This window comes from Achroia grisella, unplaced genomic scaffold, assembly GCF_030625045.1.
Source record: "Achroia grisella isolate CSIRO2021 unplaced genomic scaffold, CSIRO_AGI_Agris_v1 utg478, whole genome shotgun sequence".
Classification (NCBI taxonomy): Eukaryota; Metazoa; Arthropoda; class Insecta; order Lepidoptera; family Pyralidae; genus Achroia; species Achroia grisella.
Genome location: NW_026712882.1, coordinates 1,469,906 through 1,483,639, shown reverse-complemented (window position 1 = coordinate 1,483,639; position 13,734 = coordinate 1,469,906). Strand labels below are relative to the sequence as shown.

The 13,734-nt window shown below is 34.3% G+C and overlaps 1 protein-coding gene across 1 annotated transcript in view; it reads right to left on the bottom strand.

The window, feature by feature from the left end:
* The window catches only part of LOC131845675 (tRNA dimethylallyltransferase), a 250,202-nt gene that overhangs the window by 152,959 nt on the left and 83,509 nt on the right, over positions 1-13,734 (bottom strand). The gene's annotated exons all lie outside the window — the stretch shown is intronic.

Here is a 13,734-nt window from a genome sequence, read left to right as displayed (position 1 = left end):
AAACGCATTGTACATTGTGTGATGTATTTGATTATTGAGTAATATACATAGTTAGTATGCTGACTGTGTTATTATATCTCGGATTTTTGGCATTCCGTGTTCGTTTTTTTATATGGCGTCATTTGTTTGTGAATGAGATAGTACAGAAGCCGAGTGGACTGATGATTTGTCAACAAATGGGTACTATTAGGGTTTTCTTCTTGTGTTCGCTACAATAATGAAGATATTCAATAAAATCAACTATATTAATTGTTAGCCATATTGAATTATGAATAAATAATTGAAATAAAAAGGAATCATCAGATCAGCGGTGGTGCCTTTCATGTCTATAAGTGACGGCTATGAATATGATATGGTGCACCCACCTGCTCAAGCGGTATACGCTAGCAGGGTACCAGTGGAGTACGAAAGCATGGTCATAAAGTTAGATCAGTTAGCATATTGTGGATTGAACCTTGACTTGAAACTGTACATTACCAGCAATGGGCCATAAGTCAAAACTGCCCTCCCCTTTAAGGGACGATTCAAAACCAACCTCATGTAAGCTGTTACTTATTTACAATCTAGGCACATGCTACTACTTTTGTTTTTTTTTTATTTTTGATTGTACGTTTTATTCATGTTTTTTTTTGAGAAACAGACTATTTGCAACGGTGGAGGACCACAATTCATCGAGATGTTCGGAATGATATTCTAGTTTCTGGCGGGTAGTGTAATAGTGAAATTCAGCAGCTAGTATAACTATGCGAAGAATCCTCAGAACACTCTCCGTGATATATGCGGTAGAGAACACGATACAATGTAAACTGTAGGTAAACCATTGATGATTGTAATTTTTTTTTAATGTCAGTTAAAATTATAATTCCACTTGCGCAATCGCGTAAATCTGGGTCAACATGGCATCAACTTGTAACATAATACACGGCAATTTTGACAACGTGATCCTATAATGAAGTATTGGGAAATTATAAAGGCCTTGTCACACCGGACAATAATCTGACAATAGTGAATGAAACCGATTCGTCAAATTGGTGTTTACCGTTGTTATCGCGGACAATAAAATTATACATTCCTATTGACAAAGCTATGATATAAACATATTCATTGTTTGTTATATAGCTTCTGTTTCTTTGAATGATAATATAATAGTGCACCTGCCTGCGCTAGCGTTTTAAGCTGGCGTGGCACCAGTGGAGGATGATAGTATGAACAAGAGGTCATATCAGTTAGCTAATCATGATAAAATCAACAGAATCTATCATGATGGTTGCGCTACCATCGGAAGTAAAGCGGTGTGCTAACCCACTAGACCACCGAGACCGTCAATACATATTATTAATATTTCTATTTAATATTAATTATGCATGGTACACATGTTTTCGGTACAGTGTGGGAGTTTTAATTAATATACTCGTAATTATAATGGAACCGAGGAAAATCCGGTGGCGATAGGAAATATGAATGTCGTTATAAAACAGTTGCTAGCCACAAAATCATACACATACATACACAAGTAATAACTTCGTAAGTAGTATTTTTGTGTGCCTATATAATGTGCAGGCAAGTTTCAACAGAACCCTAAAGCCTAACTATAAAATAGACTGTCCCATTCTAACACACTGGGTTCGATAGGTTTATGTTAAGGTTTTTATTTCAAGATCATTCATAGGATTTTCATGGAGTACTTTATTACCCTTATTCATACCACCAATTGTTACCATTAATAAATCATTTGATTTGTTATAAGTGTTTCCATCACAGGAGAGAAAGTTAGAAAAATTATATACAAAACATTTTAGGTGTCCGCCAGATTTGAACTCACAACCGTTTGGTTTTCATATATTTTTCTTGTAGATGATAATGGAAGTTTGGACAAATTCATAAATTTATCACGATGATTTCCAGGAGGAACCGCGTGAAGGTCAATCTGATAAGGTATATTGCTAGCAATAAGATCATTAGTCCACATTACTAACAATCCCCATTCCCCTCTCTTTTCACGTATTATTGGCACTAGTATCTTCAGGCAATAGAAAGTTAACTACAAACCAATCAGTAGACAATATAAATGTGCACACTGAGACGTTGTAAAGAATATTACCAAACTGCTGGTCCCGTTGACGACAACTCGTAAAGAGGAAGTAATAGTCGACAGTTAGTCGTATCAATACTACAATACATACACTTGTGAAACCCGTACTTTCATATTCATAACAAATTACGCTTTCACTGAATTGTTAACAGACAGACAATCATATTTTCAATTTGCTACAAATTTATTTTATTCACTTACTAACTACTCGCCCCGACTTCGCACGGGTGTACATGTATTATATATGTAAACCTTCCTTTCAACAAAAAACCCTTCAAAATCCGTTGCGTAGTTTTAGAGATTTAAGCATACATAGGGATAGACAGCGACTTTGTTTTATACTAGGTAATGATTTATTCTTTTACACACAAAATTATATAAATGCCGGGCTTAATGCCTGATGGCATTCTCTACCAGTCAACAGTCGCGATGATCAAAGATAGTAACCCAGTGCAATTTATTAAGTACAGAATATCGATATATAAAACGGATTAATACAAAAAATATAATATGTATATTATTGCATATTATTTGTATTATCATTTTATACATAATTGTATATGTAATTGTATTTTCTGTGAGAGGAACAATAAAGAGTTTCATTCATTCATTCATTGTCGATGGGAAAGGGAAAGGACCACCAAAAAAAATATGGATCAATAAAAGGAGAGTATGCTCAGATATGCCGGCCGATAGAGATCAGTGGAAGATGTAATATTGTGATGACCTCAAATACATATATATCTATACATATGTATGAAGGTAGATCGTAAATTAGATATGTTAAAAGTGTCTGCAATAATAGTACATGAATAAAAATATTTTAAATAAAAAAAAAACAACTCCACAATAGAGGATTTTTCTCAAAGTTCCACCTGATAGAAAATGGTTCTTTCTAGTTATATCAGTATTGCATAAAATAATAAATAAATACTAGATGTAGAACGGTGACGATTGTAGTACTAGACAAGTTATATAAATAATTAAATTATTGTATATTCATACATAATATCCATAGCAAACACCCAAATACTAATACCAATAATGAAACTCATAAATAGAAATGTTTGGTTGCGAGGAATCGAACCCGCGACGGAGTGAGGCGGTGTTCTAAACCGCTAGACCACCGATATCATCAAAGTCTGTCAAGTTGTCTGTCAAGATACTTCCGTCACAACTTAGGGTATTATTAGTAATGTGGACCCATGATTCCATTACCAGCAATGTACCAAGCCAGGTGGACCTCCACGCGGTACCTTCTGGAAACCATCGTGATAAATTCCTGATGAATTTACTACAATGGGCTATCAGATCTGACCTCATGTTCATCTTATGATCTCTCACTGATGCCCCGCCAGCGTAACCCGTTAGTGCAGACGGGAACACCATTCCATTATCAACCATAAAAAAGCTATATTTCGATTGAAGGGTGCCAATGTTGTATCCAGTAATATTACTGCCATACCTCATTCTTTACTCTGACTTTACACAAAGTCTGCCTCTGTAAATAATATAGCGCAGTAGCAATTAGTGGTACTCGGCTGGTATTGATTACTGGGTTCTAACTTCAAACACATTCGTGTTTGGTTTCGCTTACATCCAGTTCCCGACCCTCCGCGGTTTGATTAAGATTTCTGTAATTATTCCCTATCACCGCGAGGGGAAAATAGATTGGAAATTAAATTTTAAAGATTTCCATTACTACTTGATCACAGGAGGGTATTACATTATCAAATATTGGATTACATTCCAGTTTTGGTCCGATGTATTTGATAATATAATACTTGGTTTTATTTTTATATGGGTCAAGGTGTTCCTCCCAATATGATCGAGTGCAATGATGGCTGGCTCATTCGTTATACACGAGTATGACAAAGAACGGGTGCTGCTTGTAGGTCTGTTCGAGTTACGGCTAAAAATGAAATTATTTCCTTTTGATAAAAATGTTTTAGCATATGTTTGTGGTCTTGCCTGATTGAATTTAAACATTCTGAATCTGTAAGAATTCGTAATCATGTACAAACTTATTTGAAAAGAGTAAGAGCTGAATTTATTTTCAGTTATTTACCATAAGGTAACTTTTAACTTTCGCGTTTATGATATTATTTACGCAATACATTTCTGAACACACCCTAATTTGACAGTTTGTATGTGAATCAATTTGTTGTTTTTACTACTCAATGCAATTTCTTCAAATTTTATCACTGGACTTCCACGAATATTTCAAGACTAAGATTAGCCAAATCGGTTCAGCCGTTCTCGAGTTTTAGCGAGACTAACGAACAGCAAATCATTTTTATATACATATGTAGATGCTATTATATGTATAACGCATACATATTATGCTAAATATATCTCTTTTGAGAAGAAACATAGTTGAACTAAGTTTTTTTTAATCGATTAATAAATATTTTCCCGCGACATACCAATTCATATTACCGAGAAAGTATTGCCAATATATCAATAGCCATTTGCTAAATAAATAAAAAACATCCATATTAAACACTTACATACATAACGCCCCATACATATTACGAGTTTCTAGAATATGAGTACGATAAAACATTCTCACTATCGGTCGTGCATTGCAAATATGCCGTTATATTGCACCCAGGCGGTGTCCACCCTGGTATTGTATTGTTTTTTTAATTCAAATTTTAAAAAAAAATATTTTTGTAGGACATTTTAGCAGCTTATGAACGTAAAATTTTTTATATTATATCTTTTCCCCCATCGTCCAGTTCAGTTTATAGATCCAATTGAGAAGAAAACTGAATTGAATTACTTTTTTTTTAAAAGCCAGTTTATTAACAATGTATATTTATAAAGGTGTCTATGTCTAACATTAAATGAGAATCTCGTACACGAACTACTGTTGCCATGCACGCTCGTCATTCAAGTAATCGTGTAGTAAGTAGGCTTTGCTCAGGAAATATGATTTAAAAGATGTTTTGAATTTGTTTAAGGGTAATTCAAGTATACACTTTGGTCTCCTATTGTAAATTTTTATACCTATTCCCATAAAATACCAATTGACTTTTCTAAACGATTTGTGAGCAAGTTTGTCTTTAAATCTGGTATCTGGTAATAATTTAAATCTGGTAATATTATGAATGTTGCTGTTTTTTGGATAAAGTGAAGGTCTTTGTAATAATGGATGGATAGGAATTACAGATCCGGTTGGAAACTTATTTTTAATTATTTTACGGTTCAGTTGGAGTAGGACTTTTACAGTTTTTATATAAGACTAGTCCATGGGCGAAACCTGAGCACGGCGTAGATAAGATGAGCATGAGGTCAGATCAGTTAACCCATCGTGACAGTATCCCTGCAATTTATAACGATCATTTCCAGGGGGAACTGCATGGATGTCAATCTGACATGGTACACTACTAACTTTGTGGTCATCAATCCACTTTACAATCTCCTTCTCCCTAGCGTACGGAAGAGCTAACTGGGGTCCACTTTAATATCTCTGACAGAATTTAGTCAAAAAAGTAAATTAAACAAGTACACAAGATGTATTGAGAATTATAATTAGAAATTAGCTACGAATTTTTTGTAATTTCAAGTCATTATGTTAAGTAACTTTTGTTAATAGCATGATGGTAACTGATGGTAAGATATTACCACCACTCAAAAGCACCCGCAATTTCAGGGAAATTGCAGCCTTTTTAAGGTAGCGTGGGTAGGGAAAGGACCAGAAAGGGTGTCTGGAAACCTGGACTCAGCATGGGATGTTTTTTATTATAAATAAGTTTGCACTTGTGAGGTACAAACATCTGGTGGAAAATTATGACAAAACCTAGAATGTAGCGTGCTTACCCAGAAGAAATCTATTAACCATAGACTTGAAGAGTCCGGCTTTACGAAAACTGGAATTCTCCGTGAACACGAAATCTGGAAGCGTGTTCCACATTTGGCAGTGCGTATTAGAAAAGATAACGCGAGCCGCTTAGTGCAACTTAGTGGAATTTCCACGACGTAAGGATGAAGTCCTAGTGTCTCTCTCGTTTTGTAGTTCGGTGATAAAAAGGGGAAGGGAAGATCAAATTATGCAGGTCCTGTGCTCCAAAGTGTATACTAAAAAACTGCGACAGACTGCCCATGGCATTTACTGGTACAACCTAATTTCATCAGGCATATCTCAGCGGAACATAGCTTACAAACCAATCAACTCCGTTAAACAGAATAAAAATATTTTCTCTTTCTTATATAGTACACAATTTATGTGCGTGTGTCACGCTATGCGCCCTCAATTCTGGACTGATTTTGATGATTATTTTTTAATCGGGTCACATAACCCGATTACAGTCGGATATTTTTTTGAAATGAAAATTTAATTGTAATAACTACAAACAAAATATTTTTACGTTTGTATAAAACATCCATTGTTCCAAGTGTACTTACAACGTATCATTACATAGACATTATCATCATTACATAGTATAAAACAAAGTCGTTCTTGCTGTCTATCCGTCCCTATGTATGCTTAGATCTTTAAAACTACGTAACGGATTTGATGCGTTTCTTTTAATAGATAGAGTGATTCAAGAGAAAGGTTTATATATATAATACATAAATTGTAGGGACTGGTCTGCTCTTATTACTACGACTGATTTAATCTTATTGTGTTTTTATATTTGAGCCTAAATAAATTAGTGCTGGTTGGTAGTTTGTATTCACACGTTTCGACTTGTAAAATGTGAACTTACAAGGATTGTTTAAAAGAGCAACACACAAGTTTCTTGCTTATTCTTCTTGTGATGAGACAGCTTTCCCAATAAGCGGTAGATTTAAAAAAATGTTGACTATTCAAAAGTGCTTAAATTAAGTTTATTTGAATAAATGATTTTCTATTCTATTCTATTCTACATGTACACCCGTGCGAAGCCAGAGCGAGTAACTAGTATAAAATAAATTAATAATCATCAAAAATCTACCTACCATTTAGTTCTATTGTTAATCATCTGTTTATATATCTCGTTATATATTATCCTTAACCACTACTTCGCCATATTTACAAGTAATAAAAATAAAGTTACTTAAAATTTCGAAATCGGTTTCGAATGCTTTTACTCAATAAACGTTTCGAATATCTGGAAAATAAATTATTTACAATCTATTCCAAGTAAATGCACATTAGAAATGAACAGCACGTAATAAGTGATTTGTAAGCTAATGTGAACACGACTTTACGTTGATTAAAGCACGGTGCGTTTCAAAATGACGTCAGTCAAGCATTCCTAGGGCCCTACCATGAGGAAAATGAACGCGGTCGATTCGCGGAACGCGATTTTGCACTATATATTTATATATATACAATTGTCATTTGCATACGCCGATAACGTACGACTTAGGACTTTGCTACATCAAAATAAGGATTAGGTTTGTTTTGCAATGGTTGTCGATAGTAGCGTTTACGCGGGAAAACGTACCGGTATTGACGCGGTGAGTCACTAACGAATTGTTATTTTTGGTGGCGCCAGGGACTGTAATTTAATCATTTTAGACCGACATATGTTTCATACTCATATACCTAAGCTGAGAATTTTGGATGCTAAACTGTTATATACTCATGTACCTACGAAGTTCGGAAACTATAACTCAACTGCATACAGAAATAAGTAGACTGTAAAACACTGTTTGGCTACCTCTGTGAAAATAAATGATTATTTATTTCGAACTAGCTACCTGCCACGGCTTTGCTCGGGTATACATTTAAACCTATTGCTAACACCATTAAACTCCGTTGCGTAATTTAAAAGATAAAAGCGAACTAACAGCGGCGGGGGCTGTTTGAATTTCGAACTTGGGAGATCTTCGAAATTCAAATTTTCAAACATATTTGACAGAAAAATTTCAAATTTCAAATACTTATCGTGATGGAAAGAGATTATTAGTAACGTCGATAACCTGGTGGTTGCCCCATCATGATTAGAACAAATCGAAGTGATGGGGGAGTATTTTCAGTAACGGGGATATGCCCCACAATTCCTAACAATGTCCAGTGCCATCTCAGGTTCAATTCCTCATGAATTCCCCACATTGACTTACCTGACCTGACTTCATCTGGTGTCTAGCACATTCCATTATCGTCCATACAAAAAAAGCGCAAATCGAAGTTTCACAAGTGACGATAAGAATAGGTGTCTGTCTGCCTTTCACCGTATTGGCTTAATTCCAAATGTGGAGCACACGACGTGAAAAGTAACGGTAAATCTCACTTGCAGATTTAAGGTCGACATCAAGGCGATGCGCGACAAATGCATCGTAAGGCTCATACCGCTAACTAGCTGTATACCGCGGCGCTACTCGAGTAAATCAATATCTGAGATCCAATTTAATTTGACTGTGTCCAGTAGTCCGGATGTTTCTTTGACGTCCCCTTCCCTTTCCTCCCCGAATCTCAATCTCCTAAACCATTTAAATGGGGTTCGATATTACGACAGCTCGAGATTCGAACCCCTTGCGGTGAATCGACAGGCAGGAGTATCCTCTTTAAAGCTACCACTTTACAGCTTCAGTAGCTGTCTAACTAAGGCTATATTAGAATAGTTATAAAAAAATGTTGGAACATCTTTTAAATCCAAAATATACGATTATAAAAAAAATTCACAGAACTAATTTGTATCGTAACAAAATAAAAATATAGTTTCGAACTAGAGTACTATTCTCTAGTATATATGTGAGAATAAGCCAACTCTGTTGTTTTAAATAAGGTTTATTAAAAATCTAATATCGGATCATAGATATAAAAAATACAGCCGCTCTGAACCTTCTTATTTCTGAAGTTGTTTAATAATAAACATCTAAGTAATTCTGACTACTTGTTAGTTAACAAGTACATCAATAAATCACGTTAAGGTCTATAGATCCTAACAAGTATAATTAATAAAATCCGTGAGCCAAGACTTCGATAACCTTTGACAGTTTATAACAGACTATTGTTCACTTAATGACATCAATTACATCAATAAATTTTATTTACAACAATATTGAGATGAATTTTAAATTTGGAATTACAATATCAAATTCTAAATTAGTAATTTAAACTTAACAATACAATGCTGTAATTCTATATTCAAGTTCTATTTTGTAATTCCAATTTCAAATTTTAATTTCATTTAATTATTATGATCAGTTCTTATATCATTAATTACCAGATTTTCTGCAGACTTCTCTGTAGATACTATAAGTTGGCGTTTCTTGTAGAACAAAATATTTAGCTTTTAATTTATATCTAAAACATAAGGAGATACATACATATTCATGAATGATACCATCTACATCTGCATCCTTCCATTTTAACATTGGAATATTTTTATAATTGTATATAATAATTGTTTCATTATACTAATATATTTTATTCTAACATTCTTTCCACATACCCGAACTAAATTCAATTTGTATGTCTTACTCATAATTTACCTACTGGGTTACCTACCTACTAAGTAGCTGCTCAATAGGTGTATTCACCAAGTAAAAATACAGAGGATAATCTATATATACACATATATAACTCAAAGGTGACTGACATAGTGATCTATCAACGCACAGCCCAAACCACTGGACGCTTCGGGCTGAAATTTGGCATGTAGGTACATGTTATGACGTAGGCATCCGCTAAGAAAGGATTTTGATAAATTCTACCCCCAAGGGGATAAAACAGAGGATGAAAGTTTGTATGAAACTTTGTCAATTTTAAACCGATCGGGCTGAGACTTTGCATGCATAAAGCTACTATGCGTAGGCATCCCCTAAGAAAGGATAATTTGATAAATTCCACCCCTAAGGGGTACCCATTAACGCGAGCGAAGCCGCGGGCAAAAGCCAGTTTTCATATAAATTAATAATGTTAACAATAATTAACGAATTGTTAATAACATTATTTGTTAATGACGGATAGTATCCGTAAATAAACTGTGATTCAACGGACATAGTTCTCTCATTCATATATCGCCTGTTCTAGGAATCATTGTGTAGGCACATGCTAATATTTGTCGTCGACCGGCAGACGTGTACGGTCGCCATCCGCGACTGACCAGACAGGACAACGGGCCACAGAATTTGAACCGGATGAAATAATGTCTACAGAAAATATATAACTGTTATATTTATTCATTTTAAGTGCTTTTGTACAATAAAGTGTTAAAAAAGAAACAAATCATGGTATTAAAAAATAATTATATTAAATTATTTTAATATTAGTTATGTTTCTGTATATACTCTGTAGAAAATAACTCAAGGTCTGTCATTGTTATTGTAAAAAAATTTCCTATTTCTTCAAATAAACCGATTTTTTTTTAATATACAACATACAGTTTAATAACCTGACTTCATGTTCTTTTTATCTTTCTCCACTGATGCCCCGCCAGCGTATACCATTAAAGGAGACGAGTTCAACATTCCATAACCCGGTAAAAGTAACCCGGATCCTAAGTTCATTTATGTAAATGGCAAACAAACAAGCCACATGATAGCAAGTGTAAGTTTATAGTAAGTGTAAATTTACAGTAAATGTATTCATTATCATCCATAAAAAACATACCGTAGGGTTATTCACGGATGCTAATGAAAAAATAGAGGACATATGACGTAAAAAAATTAAAAAAAAACTTTAGGCGCACAGCGACAAAACCAAAGAGGACAGTCCAAAGTCGGTAGTACGTAATGGTCGCCCTATGCGCTTCCAGCGTTTAGGGTTGGTTGCTGTTTGCCACGATAACAGCTTTTTGCTGATACCGTGTTTGTATTCCGAATTTGAATTTCAACGGAAACCGGAAATAAGGTGTATTGTAAAATTCTAAATATGAATTAAATTATAATAATATGAAATCGACTATGCATTTCAGTTACGACTGATAGATTTTTTTTTTATGGAAGATAATGGAATAGTGGCCAGTCTGTACTAACGGTATACACTGGCGGGGCACCAGTGATTTAATACTAAAATTGAAGATATACCTATAAGATACCTGGTAGATTTCACAATCTTTTTATAGAATGTCACTTTGTCGACACCAAATGTACTACGTTTTTTTCATAATGGATGATAGTAGAATCGTTTACGCTGGCGGAGCACCAGTGGAGGATTATAAGCCTGAGCATGAGGTCAGGTCAGCTGGCCCATCGTGACATATTCACTAAGAGTTTATCACGGTGGTTTCCAGGGGAACCGCGTGGAGATCTACCTGACATGGAACATTGCTAGCAATGGGAACCTATTCCTCATTACTAGCAAACCCTCTCCCGTCCCCCAATTTACCATGTTTTTATGGATAATAATGGAATGGTGCACCCGCCTGCACTAACGGTATTCGCTGGACGGGCACCAGTAGAGGATGGTAATATGAGAAAGACGTCAAGTCACTTAGTCCATCGTGATGAAATTACTTTCCAGGGGTACCGCGTAGAGGTCAACTTAACATGGTCCAAACGAATAAAACCCACTAATGTGGGTAGAGAATTGAATTGAAAAGTGGGATTATTAGATTACTAATACTAATACTCCCTTCCCCCTAATGTATGGTACATTCAGTCAGGTCATCAACCCATGGTGTTATTGACTTCAATTTCATGTTACCATCATCCTCTGGTACCCCATCAGCGTATACCGCTAACACAAGCGGGAGCTTGTTTGTATTCAAAGTTATATACACAGAAACTATTAAAAGAGCTAAACAAACGGCAATTTTGTATTAACTTCTGGTTAAGATAATTAACACTGAGCGACAGGGGAAAACCTACGTCCTAAACATCGTAAATAGTCAATCTATATATATAATAAATGTGAGTTGTTGTCTGTACATTAAAAATAAAATAATAATAGTATTAAATAACAATTTAAACAGCGCCCTCTAATCCCAAGCTAAGTAGATATTGTGTTGTCGGGAGTAGACAACTGATACAAATACATTGATTGTTTTTTAGGGAAATACAGAAATAATATACATAGAAAACACCCAGACCGATACAATCATACTCATGAATATAATTTTTTGTGCTGTGCGGGGATTCGAACCTGGGACCATCGGAAATAAGGCGATATGCTAAACAGCTAGACCACCGAGGTCGTTATATAGTCGTAGGTATATGGGAAATAATGAGGATATATAAGAAAAACTAGTGGGACACTTTATTTAAGTAATAATACAAAAAAAAAATGTTTGAATATCGGAACAAAGTCAGGATCAGATAGTTGTCAATAAGCTTGTAGCAATAAGTTGTTTATAAGCTTTTAGATCTTCATGGTCCAATAGTTTACTTACCCCATTTATATTTCAGAAGTCGTATATTCGAATTCAAATGTACGCAATAAATTTCCAAAACATATACATACACATAATATTACAATTTTTGTCTGTTTGTCTGTGCGTTTGTGCCCGCTAATCTTAGAAACTGTTTTTATTGTGCTCCAAACTGTTTACAAACAAAACAATACGGGTATGGAGTCGCGGGCTGAGCTAGTTACATAAGTAGATGACGTCACATCAGTGTGTGTGTAAGGCTGTATAAACTGCATACCTTTGTTTATCTACAAACTGTAGGTACTAAGAAAAAAGTCAAAAATTTACATACATTTTTAACTATTAAATATTTAAATGCAATCAGGACTTGCTTGACTAGATACAAAATATTTTTGTATGAAACTAGGTAGAAAATATTTTTCCACACATATATATTTGCATAAATTAATTTAGTCCATATATCCAAGCCCGCCTCAATTAAATCAAAATCAGTTATTTTTAAAACTGGCATACGGCCGACTTGTTTGCCGCCATAGCTGTATAAAAAAACTGTACAAACTTTTCTTTTTCATTATCATTAGAAGATAGAATAAAAAAAACACTTAAAATTAAGTATATTTGAATAAACATTATTTATATTATAATTAATCTATAAAGTTTCATGTAATTTGAAATACATAAAAATGAAGTACAAAGCTATGTAATATTACAGGAATGGTAATACCTAAATATTATATAGGAGTTCAAACAAGGCCGCCAAGTATTTTTTTTATAATAATATTATTGTACATAATAATTATGCATGAGATGCATTATTCTTCCTTGGTTTCCGTTCGTGGCGCACCGGACATTCTTCCCATAACCTTTGCCAGTCGGGTGAACGAACCGCCAAACGGAATAGTTATAAAAACTTGCACTCTTTTCTATTCAAACTGGTTCCGACATTGCCAACTTTTATTATTTTTTCTTTTTGGCGGAATGAGACGTTCGATTTTTGAATTTGAATGCAGAAGTCCGTTTACTGGGCGGGATCTTTATCAAATTTAAATTATTATTCGCATACTTGATAAGTAAGTGGTATTCTATTTTTAATTTCAAAGTTTTTTTTTAGTATTACGTACATTTATCGGCGGAATGAAACGTTCTATTTTTGAATTTTAATGCAGAAGTCCGTTTATTGGGCGGGATCTTTATCAAATTTAAATTATTATTTGCATACTTGATAAGTAAATGGTATTCTATTTTTGATTTAAAAATTTTTTTAGCATTATGTATATTTATCGGCGGAATAAATAGAACGTTTCTATTTTTGAATTCTAATGCAGAAGTCCGTTTACAGGGCGGGGTCTTTTTTAAATTTAAATTATCGATACGCATTTCTGGTATGATAAT